Source organism: Paramisgurnus dabryanus, chromosome 4 (assembly GCF_030506205.2).
Source record: "Paramisgurnus dabryanus chromosome 4, PD_genome_1.1, whole genome shotgun sequence".
NCBI lineage: Eukaryota > Metazoa > Chordata > Actinopteri > Cypriniformes > Cobitidae > Paramisgurnus > Paramisgurnus dabryanus.
Window position 1 is genome coordinate 9,952,737 of NC_133340.1, and position 8,061 is coordinate 9,960,797.

At 37.1% G+C, this 8,061-nt stretch overlaps 2 long non-coding RNA genes across 2 annotated transcripts; one reads left to right on the forward strand and one right to left on the reverse strand.

Moving 5' to 3' along the window:
- Positions 1-387: 387 nt before the first annotated feature.
- Positions 388-1,194, reverse strand: LOC135786222 (uncharacterized). The gene is made up of 3 exons (XR_010546909.2): positions 1,157-1,194; positions 638-700; positions 388-521 (listed from the first exon to the last, which is right to left on the reverse strand). It is a non-coding gene; the product is annotated as an uncharacterized lncRNA (long non-coding RNA).
- LOC135786223 (uncharacterized) lies at positions 407-5,825 on the forward strand. Its single transcript, XR_012336633.1, has 5 exons — positions 407-534; positions 1,286-1,340; positions 1,591-1,638; positions 1,901-1,958; positions 5,739-5,825. It is a non-coding gene; the product is annotated as an uncharacterized lncRNA (long non-coding RNA).
- Positions 5,826-8,061: the final 2,236 nt, after the last annotated feature.

The window sequence follows — 8,061 nt, forward strand, 5'->3', positions numbered from 1 at the left end:
AATCTTTGATTTTAAACATCAGTATACGTGAATTAACCCTCAAGTTATGAAATGCCTAAACATCAAAATGGTGAAAATACAACAATGTATATTTGACCAATTCAGCATTTATTAACTTTTGTCTTTTTAAATTGACTTCAGAAAGTTATCTACAGCCACACATCCACTGTATACCAAGTTATGATGATCAATTATGAAAATGCAAAAGGATTGATAGATCAGTAATCAAGCAACAAAAAGGTAATGTCTTAATAGATTTCTGCTTTTGTTACTTATTCATGTGTTTTAATTACATAGTTCAAAATCAAACGTTAATAATTATAGGGTTTCAACTTGTTGCAGCTTTACAAAAATTGTAGAATTTGTAGGAGCGCATGGACATCTGAGTAACAAAGTCATATTATGCAGATGGGTGCTCATGGTGGCCTCCAAATAAATACATGGACAGGCTGCTAAAGAGGGTCAGGATGATGGAGATGCAAGAGCCAAAGACAGCACAGACCAAACACCAGGCCAGAATTCTGCATGAGTCAGGTAAGCAGAATCAGTTAAACTGTATAAAATAATTAATTAATAGACAGTAAAATAAATAACAAATTTTTCATAGCTGTAAAAAAACAAAAGAATGAAACAGTACCTGCATTTTAGTTTCTAGCCTTTTTCACAAAGTTGCCGACAACTGGAAGAATGTCCCAAATTGCTGCAAAAAGAAATTCAGTAAGTCCTTATAAAAGAGACAGTTTAAAAAGTAAAACGGGTTCATTTAACTTCAAAATACCTCTAAATCCTTAAAGGAACACGCCCACATTTTGGGAATTTAGCTTATTCACCGTATCCCTCAGATTTAGATAAGTCCATTCATACCTTTCTCATCCCTGTGCGTGCTGTAACTCTGTCTGATGCAGCCCCCGCTAGCTTAGCTTAGCACAAAGACTGGAAGTGAATGGCTACAGCTAGCATACTGCTTCCAATAAGTGACAAAGTAATGCGGACATTTTCCTATTTATGTGTTGTGATTTGTATAAATTCACTACCAGTCTTTTGTTCTAAGCTTAGCTAATCAGACAGAGTTACAGCACACACGGAGATGAGAATGGTATGTATGGACTTATCTAACTCTGTTTGTTTATTTGTAAATTTAAAAAATGCAGCTAACCATTCCCAGCTCCAGTGGGCAGGTTAAAGAGTATTTCTTAATATGAGACAGAAAACAGAAACACATTTTTAATGGCATTTAAAGACAACATACCACTTCATACAACTAAACTTTCTGTTTAATCCATAGATTGAGTAATTTTCACTCTAGAGACCCTGGGGTGACCACCAAGGACGAATGCAAAGTAAGTGACCTACAAAATAAAAACATTAATATTTTACGACTGTTTCGAGATAAGTACTCTGCATATCTATAGTAATATGCAGATTCTTAAGTAAGAATTTCTCTCAGACAATATAGACTCAGATGGCTTCATTGTTGACCATATTTGTAGTTTAACCATTTTTATCATGTTAAAGTTCTCACACAAAAATTGCTAGTCTAAGAATGCTACAAGAAACCTGTTGTGCAATTTACCTGCTTCCGATTTACAGCTCCAGTGAGTGTCTTTTAAGAGCTATCCCCTGAGTTTCTTTGTCTTCGTAAATATACCTTTTGACTGACTGTTCTGAGTCTGAATCAATTGAAACAATGTCACAAAGCCAATTAGCAATAAACAGCATCTTAATACAGTTCTTTTAATGTATAAAACATTCTAGCATCCTACATCTAATATTTGAAATTTTCATCTTAACAGAGTTTAGTCAATAATCACTGATAAAACAGAAAATACTGAATATGAGTGAGATATGTCTGTTCAAATCTAGTCATGTTTTCTCTTTTTCTTCCTTTTTGTGTCAAAAGCAGCTACAAAAGTCCCAAAGGCTCTTTAAAGAGCTATTCCCTGAGGGTCTTTGCCTTCGTAAGTATACGTTTTGACTGACTGTCAAGATACCTTCAACGTTTTAATTGATCCAAACTCAAATACAATGTCACAAAGACAATTAGCAATCAATAGCATCTTAATAAACACAGATCCTTTAAAGGCGGAGTGCACAATGTTTGAAAGCCAATGTTGATATTTGAAATCACCTAAACAAACATGCCCCTACCCCAATAAAATCTGGACCTTCTTTTGATAGATCCGCCCCACACATATACAACCCTGGCAAGGATGTCGGTTAGTAGACATGCCCCTTACTGCTGATAAGCTACAAGTGTGTTTTGGTAGTCGGCTGACTCCCTTTTTCAAAGCGTTTTTCAAACATTGTGCACTCCGCCTTTAATGTATAAAACATTCTAATATCTTACATCTAATATTTAACATGTTCATCATAACAGAGTTTAGTGAATAATCACTGATAAAACAGAAAACACTGAATATGAGTGAGAAATGTCTGTTCAAATCTAGTCATGTTTGCTCTTTTTCTGCCTTTTTGTGTAAACAGCAGAGCCACTTTTTATCTCAGTTAAATCAAACTAAACTCTACGAAAGCACCGAAAGAAAAAATCTTGGCCAAAGCTTAATATAATGAAAAACTCAGCCGAAGCATTTTCCTAATTAATTTGCCAATTTTCTCACCATTGAACAAGTTACAATCAGAATGTCCTATTTATTTATTTCACTTTATTTAACAATGATTTTTTTTACTTTCCAGCTGTCATTATAGGGTCTTTTTACACCTGGTCACTTCTCTGATCAGACAGCTAAAGAAAGACTTGTTAAAACGGTTCCATTTACATTCGACTTGCCTAAACAAATGTAAATCCGATCTTCTATTCCTGCACAAAATCCAAATAACCTATATTAATTACTCTGCCTAAAGAAACTTGCAATGAGGCTCATATAGCATTGTACTGTATGTTGAGCAGCAGACACATGCCTGTGTGCATGGTCTAGTACGAGGTACGACGAGCAGAGTGAGCGCAAGAGACGGCGGCAAGATTGACAGATGACAGGGGAAAAAGCGCCCTCAACAAAGCTGTCTAATAAAAAAACTAATTGTTAACTAAACTAATTATTAACAGATTGACTCATTATTCTGTACAATTTATTCAGCCTTTTCACTTTTTCGTTTGCCGAAAATTGGGTGCATCCCTACTTTACAAATGATGATTGGCTCCTGCTGTTAACAGACTGATTAGATAGATATAACACTGCTTCAATTATACTTTGCACATCTGTGGGTGAGCCTCAAATACATCAGTGATGTACAAGTTGCCATGAAACGGAAGTATTGATTGCCAAATTTTCCTCGTGGTGATGTATATCTGAACGAAATTGGCTTTTGAAATAAAAACCCAGGCAAGTCTGGATTTAAATTTGTCCATCGAGATCTGATAGGATTGTTTAAAGTTAATTGCAGCGATCTTCTCCCGAGACCCCACCCACCTGACATACCATATGACCGGAAATAAAGAGAGATCGTTTTGAGGAGGGGAAGAGATTTGCATTTTTTATTTGATTATGAGGGCCCATTAATTTTTTTTAAATAATGAAGCTCACAGATAAGTAATTTGTAACAACTACCACAGTATTACAAAACATATTACAGTTTTTCATTTTATTTTCATGGCGACTTTAACACTGCTGCTTTTGCTGTGATGTAGGGCTAAGGCTTGATGCAGTCAGCAACGAGAGCAATGCTACAAGCATTGACAATTCCCATTTCCACTCTGGTGCCATCTTCCACGGTTAGGAACTTAGGTGTGATGTTCGACAGCAGTTTATCCTTCGATAGCCATTTCTCCAACGTCTGCCGCACAGCATTCTTCCATCTTAGAAATATCTCAAAAATATGCCATATTCTGTCTGCATCAGATGCAGAAGAGCTTATCCACACTTTTATGACCTCTAGAATAGACTATTGTAACTCATTACTCGGGGGATGTCACGCAAATCAATTAAACAAGTTACACCTAGTTCAAAACGCTGCCGCAAGAGTGATTACTCGATCTAAAACGTATGACCACATAAGTCCAATTCTGGCATCTTTACACTGGCTACCAGTTAAAATATCGCATATAATTTAAAATATTACTAATCACCTACAAAGCCTTAAATGGCCTAGCACCCTCATATCTTAGAGAATTACTATCAGAATACAATCCATAACGTACACTGCGATCACAAAATTCTGGCCACCCTAGAATATCAAAAGTGTTTAAAGGTGGTAGATCCTTCTCCTACTTAGCCCCTAAGCTCTGGAATGATTTACCAAATAATGTTCGAGTAGACACAGTCGATCAATTTAAAGCTAAACTTAAGACATTCTTCTTTAACAAAGCATTCACATAAAATGTCCAGTAAATGTACTTATCCCGCAATAGTTAGTTTGTCCAGAACAAAGCAGTCACATAACTCATCTGGATAATATATTTATGCCGCAATAGTTAGCCTGTCTGGAACAGAGTTAATTTAAACCACAATACTGTATGACACTTGCATTACATGTGAATGGCCCCTACGCTAATAGGATTCTGTTTCTCTCTCCCTGTCTCGTCCTTGACCCCGAGGACAATGAGACAAACAGACCCAGTTCCTGCAACCGTGAAGGTCATCACACCGCTGATCTACTGACCGTCCTTCAACGAGATGCCCAGCCGATGCCTGACCAACGACCACCGGCAGAACCAGTTTAATCAAATAATTCTTTGGTGTCCCCAGAATACATATGTGAAGTTTTAGCTCAAGATATTACATAGATAAGCGTTATCTATGTAAAATACAACCCATTCTCACCAAAAGCGTACAAATGACACGCAGTGTGATAATCGTGCAATAGATACGCCAAATTCCGATTTTGCGTGCATATGATACGCCAGTCCTTCCCATTCACTTATATGGCGAATCGTTTCGTGACGTTTTATTTATTGTTTTCTCATTTGTTTTCTGTTTTTTTTACCATTTTCGCTTGGGTTTAGGGTTAGAACAACTTTTTGTTATATAAAAATGACATCCTAACCCAAACCCCAACTCTAACCCCAACTCCAAGCGACCATGGCTTAAATATAGATAAAAACTTAGAGAAACCTGTATATTAAATAACCTGCTTAAACAAATGTGAAATCTAACCCTAAACCCAAGCGAAAATGGTTTAAAAAACAGAAAACAAATGAGAAAACAATAAATAAAACGTCACGAAACGATTCGCCATATAAGTGAATGGGAAGGACTGGCGTATCATATGCACGCAAAATCGGAATTTGGCATATCTATTGCACGATAATCACACTGCGTGTCATTTGTACGCATCTTGGTGAGAACGGGTTGGTAAAATAACACGTTATCTAACAGTGTTATTTTTGGGACAGACTCAAACTCACTGCCTTGTCCCAAACTAGACACAGCTGTGTTTTTATTTGAACAACACATTTGTGTTACTTTTAATACAACATTGTTGTATACACACAGAGTTGTGTCTAGTTTTGGACAACGCATTTAGTGTTTAATGTAGTATATAAACACTGATTGGGTTTGTTTTAACACAACCATTTTAGTAAGATACTGTGATTTTAGAAGAATGCAAACAATTGCTGTATGTTAGAATTGTTAATTTTAAATTGCTCATAGTAGGACTACTATGTAAATGAATTACTACAGTAAACAATTCTGCCAAATGCATAAATGTATCTCTAGTATATAGTATGTGTTCATAATTTTTTTCTACTAATTAGAAAACACATGTTGTTGTTGTTTTAGATTAACTACATACGGTCCCTTGGGGGAGCCAACCCAGGAGCTGCTGTACACAAAATTTTGCGTAAATTGGCCTCCACTGAAGTCCTGAGTGCCTACATCATGAAAGGGAGGAAGGGTAAGAAAGCCTTTCAACGGCTCAGAATGTGCCCTCTAACAGACAAGCTTTCTTCTTCGTCTCATTGTTTAAAGAAAAACTCATTTCTATCCGTTTATTCTCAGCAATATTAAAAGAGACAGAATAAGACGGGACCAGAATATAACACTCTAAATTCTGCTGGGTTATTTTTAAGCCAATGGTGGGTAAATATTGGACAGAACACATGGGTTATAAATAAACCTTTTAAAAAAAACACGGCATTGAAAGAACCCAGTATAGGTTTATTTATTATTTACTAATGCAGTATGCCTACTAGAAATGGGTCAATTAAGGCAGGCTCAAGAAGAAAAGTGGCCAAGAAGAAAATACATTACGTTAGGACTGATGTGATTTGTAACTAGTACTGATGTGCTTATAAAATAAGAAAAATATATATGATCAGAATTTAAACTTGCATAATAATTATGCATGTAGTAATCATAACAACAGTTACAACAATACGTCACAATTGTGGTATACATGAGTATGACATGACATGACGAACTTGTATGTTTAATTTAGGGGTGGTGAATGTCGGTCCTGGAGGTCACAGACCTGCAGAGTTTTGCTCCAGCTCTAATCAAACACCCCTGAACAGGCTAATCAAGGTCTAAAGAGTTACTAGAAAGCTATAGGTTTAATCAGGATTTGAGCTAAAATCTGCAGGACTGCACTCTTCAGGACCGACGTTCGCCCCCCTGGTTTATTTGGTACGTATTTGTACAGTAAATCATACAAATACCTATGAATATTATAAAAATAAGAATGAATCAAATCAGTTCAATGAGCCACCTCATAATACATAGCCTGTACTAATTGCCATGAGATTGTGTTTTCTTTTAAAATCAGCTGAAAAATTAATTTAACTCTTTCATCGAATTGTATTTACAATCTACACATTATAGAAATTATTGACTGTGATTATTTTATTTTATTTACAGAATCTACACAGAAAAACTACAAGGCATTAAAGGCGCTTGAGGTAGAAGACTTAATTGGATTAGCCCGGAAATTTGCCCCACACAGAAATTTTAAATGGTAATCATATTGTGTTTCCCACATGATTTAGGGGTCCAGGGCTGGACTGGGACAAAAAAATCAGCCCTGACATTTTGGCCCAGACCGGCCCACTACATAGGATCACAAATGCCACCCATCTTTGTGCAACCTTGACTATGTATACCAACTCAAAGCCATATAATGATTAAGTAGAAAATTCTAAGACCTGACACGTGACATTAGAATAATATAATGCAAGCACTGTAAAATGCTTTGAAGGTTTAAAAAATCAGCTAATTGTTTTAGCCAGTGTGCACAATGTGAAAAACTAACCATTTTAACCACCTTATGATAACACGGACACCTTATATAATATAACAGATACACGAGTGCAATTACAGTTTGATGTCATCCGCCTGTCGGTTCCTGAAGCGTAGCATGAAGTCAAACACACGTGTAAATGATCCCTATGTACTAATGTTCATATATGTTCTTCTAAAAATATTTAAAATTATCTTTGTTAATTTCTGCTATTTTGCAACGCAAACACTCCCCTGTAGCTACCTAATAATTCTGCCCAGTGCCCACACTGTATTTTATTGAAGTGTTATCTCCATAATTTTGCAAACAGCCAGTGGTCGATCACTTGAGTTGTTGACCGAGTTTTATCAATGGGATATCTAACGACAGTGTTTTAAAAGCAGTTCTGCTTACCGCACTTCCACTCGCTTCTCCCTCGTCTCTATTTTTAACAGATGCATGCACACACTGACACTGCATGCTCCCAAAGAGCATGGGTGCGTTCCACTCCAGTTTTAGACACGCACTCGCGAACTTCCCTAAACACTTCCCCTCGGGGGAATCCCTGTCGCCATTTTGAAGTGCGTTCCACTTTGTCAAGTGAACGAGGGAAGTTTGTATGGACAGACCCTCGCTCCCTCGATTTTGACCGAGGGAGCGAGTCTACTTCATATGTACACTTCAGGCAGCTCCATATCCCACAATGCATCACGATTGTGACGTCACTTCAGCAACTTGCGCTTTGCACAAGGAGGGGCGGTCTCCACTTTCCATGTGATCAAGGGCTTAGGGCGATCCATTTGAACCTACTACGGCCCTGTCCCAAATGGCACACTCCGGACTTGTGGTCCTCCTCAGAGTCCACACTTTGATGACATCACGTAGTCC